Raw genomic sequence first — 3,330 nt, 5'->3', positions numbered from 1 at the left:
TGGCGGGCTGACCAACACAGCTACCACCCAGGCCCAGAACCAGGCCTATGAGTAGGCCCACTCTAAAAACCACCCCATCTATGGACTACTGAAGCATGTGAAGGGGCTAGTCGTGCATATCCAAAGCTTCAGGGGGGTCTCCATAAACAATAGAATATCCAATAGGAGTCCCAGTGAGAACCTGGTATCAATAGTGTAGCAGAAGCCAGAGACCTCAAATCATATCAATGACTCATTGCAATGAACACATGAAAGTAAAGATGTGTCACACTTTCCATGCTGAGACATTTTCTTTTAAATTGCATTTTATTTTATTTGGGGGCGGTTGTAAAGGTTAGAGGGATGGGGAGAATGGGATTGGGACACATGATGTGACATTCACAAAGAATCAATAAAAAAGTTTTTAAACAGTGGTCCCTTTAAAATATAGGAAATGGAGGCCTGGAGAGATGGGTTGGTAGCTAGCACCCTCACTACTCTTCCAGTTGACTTGAGTTCAGTTCCCAGCATCCATGTCAGGAGACTCAGAACTGTCTGTAACTTCAGCTCCATGAGATATGACATCTATGGCCTCCACAGACATGAAGCACTCATTTGCACATGCCTACATGCATGCACACAGGCTTATAAATAGTTAAAAAATAAAATTTAATCTTAATAAAGGTATACTATTGACATAAATTTGGAGTGAAAAGTATCCTTATGTACTTTACACACTGTGTTCTAGCAGTTGCCTGGGTTGTAATTGCATATTTATTATTGAAACAAATCAGTGCTGTGATAATAATTGATAATTGTGAAAGCTAATAATTTTATGAACAAAAACAGTTATTAAGACTTTTTCAAACAGTTGGATGAATAGTTAAATAGATTTGTGCTTTCAGCTCCATGCAAGAATACATTTCTGCTGTTTAATGTACACTATCTGTGGTAGTTCATTGTAGTAGCTCTAGTAAACCAATACACAGTGTATTTCATTTCTCAGATATGCAGAATAGTTAGTGCAGTAGTTAATAAAGTAAAGAAATGATTTCAGAAATCCACTACTATATATGACATTTTAAACATATGATATTAGATTATGAGTAAAAGAGCATACTACTAATTACATTTTGTTTACAAGAGTTAAGATATTAAAAAGCTGGGTGGTGGTGATACATGCCTTTAATCCCAGCACTCAGGATGTAGAGACAGGCAATCTCTGTGAGTTTGAGATCAGTCTGGTCTACAGAGCAAGTTCCCAGACAGGCTCCAAAGCAATACAGAGAAACCCTGTCTCAACCTTCCCACCCCCTCCCCAAAAAGGCATGATTCTTGTGTTGCAGAGGTTTATTCTACAATAACTCCTTTCAGGTTTGTTGACCAAATACTAGTCAAACTAGTCGAACAATTATGGTTGCATATGTGTGTGTAGTGTATGAGTTAATGAATTTGATTATGTTCACTTTTTATTTGCTTTATCTATGGGTTCTAGACAGGACTGTTGAAATTTCTAAGTTGAGGGCCGTGATATATCTCAGAAGTTGAGTGCTCCCTTAGCATGTATGAAATCCAGGTTCAATCCCCAGCACTGGTAAAAATATGAGTAGGAATAATGATTTAATTCTGTGAGTTATTGTTAAATGTATTACAAGGGCCTATACTGAAGTGCATATGTGTTGGTGTTGATGTTGATTAACTATTATCGATGCCTCTTACATGTGTGTATGATGTATGCAGGTATGTACTCATGTGTGCAGGTGAGTTTACCTGTGACTGTGTATGTGCATGTGGAGGCCAGAGGTCAGTGTTAAGTGTCTTCTTCTATTGCTCTGTGGTTATTTTAGATTAAACTGTAATTAAATCACTTCCCCCTTTCCCTGTCTTTCTTTCTGGCTTTCCCTTTCCCATGTCCCATTCCTCCAACCTTTCCTATGTCCCTCCCCTTAGTCCCTCTTAAAGTGGTGGCCTCTTTTTCTTTGATTAGTATTGTTGCACACAATCATACACACACACACACACACACACACACACACACACACACACACCACACAAACTCACATACACTAAATACATAACTATATGAATTCAACCCACTGAGTCCATTTAGTGTGACTTTTGTGTATATGATTTCAGGGCTAACCACTTTGTAAATGATAATCAGTTAAGAGGCTCCAGCCTGGGAGAGGCTGATTCTCCTGTTTTCAGCAGTCTTTAGTTGCCTGCTATTCTTTAGCAGGTTGGGTCCCTATAAGGTTTCCTCCTTCCTCATAAGCATTGTTCAGATCATTTTTAGGGAGTCATACTTGTACTAGATCCCTAGCCATATACCTGTGTCTAGTGAGGTAATAGATCTTAGATGAGAACCTACTGCTCACACTTTACATGACCAGAATAATTCCATTGTTCACCTTTTAAATATTTTTATTTAAAATATTTTCAAACAATATATCTTGATCAATTTTCTCTTTTTTCCCAGATCCTTCCTACTCTCCTGTCCATCCTATATTTTCTCGTTGAAAAGAACAAACACATAGAGAAACAAAATTAAAATTAAAACAAACAAGCAAAAGACTGACAAGACAAAAATGTCAAAATGAGGCAGAATGAAACAAAAAGCACACACACACACACCATTGACTTCCTTTTGTATTGGGTAACTACTACTGTGTATGGGGCCTGCCCTGGAGTGTGGTTGATATACCCAGTGACTCTCCTTTGAAGAAAACTGATTTTCCCTTTGCCAGTGGGTATCAATTGCAGATACCTTCTTGGTTAGGTGTAAGACCCTTTGTTCACTCCCCCCTCTCAGTGATGGGATCCTGTCTGGCTTGAACCTATATAAACTTTGTATGTGCTGTCACAGTCACTGTGAGTTTACTTGTGTACAAGTCCTGTTGTATCTGTAAGACACTGTTTTATGGAGTCATTCATAATCTCTGGCTCTTATACCTGAGCCCGAAGGGGAAGGGTTTGATGAAGACATCCTATTTAGATCTGACAACTCCAAAGGCTCTCATTATATGCACTTGTCCAGTTGTCTCTGTGTAAAATCCTATCTACCACAAGAAGAAATTTCTTTGATTGAGAAAGACTCAGCATGCCACCAGGAATCATTTTATTGCTGTGTTTTTTTTTTGTTTGTTTTTTTGTTTTTTTAGCAGAATAGTAAATGTATGTTTTCCTGTGGGATCATTAACTATCTAGTCTCTGTTTCTTGTTCACTTTAGAAGTGTCAGGTATGGTTCCATCTTATGGAGTAGGCCTTAAATTCAACAAGTGTGGTTGTTTACTCCTATTACATTAGCACCACTATTACAACAGTGTATTTTCCAGGAAGGTCATTGCTGT

The sequence above is a fragment of the Phodopus roborovskii genome, unplaced genomic scaffold (genome assembly GCF_943737965.1).
Source record: "Phodopus roborovskii unplaced genomic scaffold, PHOROB, whole genome shotgun sequence".
Taxonomy (NCBI): domain Eukaryota; kingdom Metazoa; phylum Chordata; class Mammalia; order Rodentia; family Cricetidae; genus Phodopus; species Phodopus roborovskii.
Note: the sequence above shows the minus strand (reverse complement) of the source record.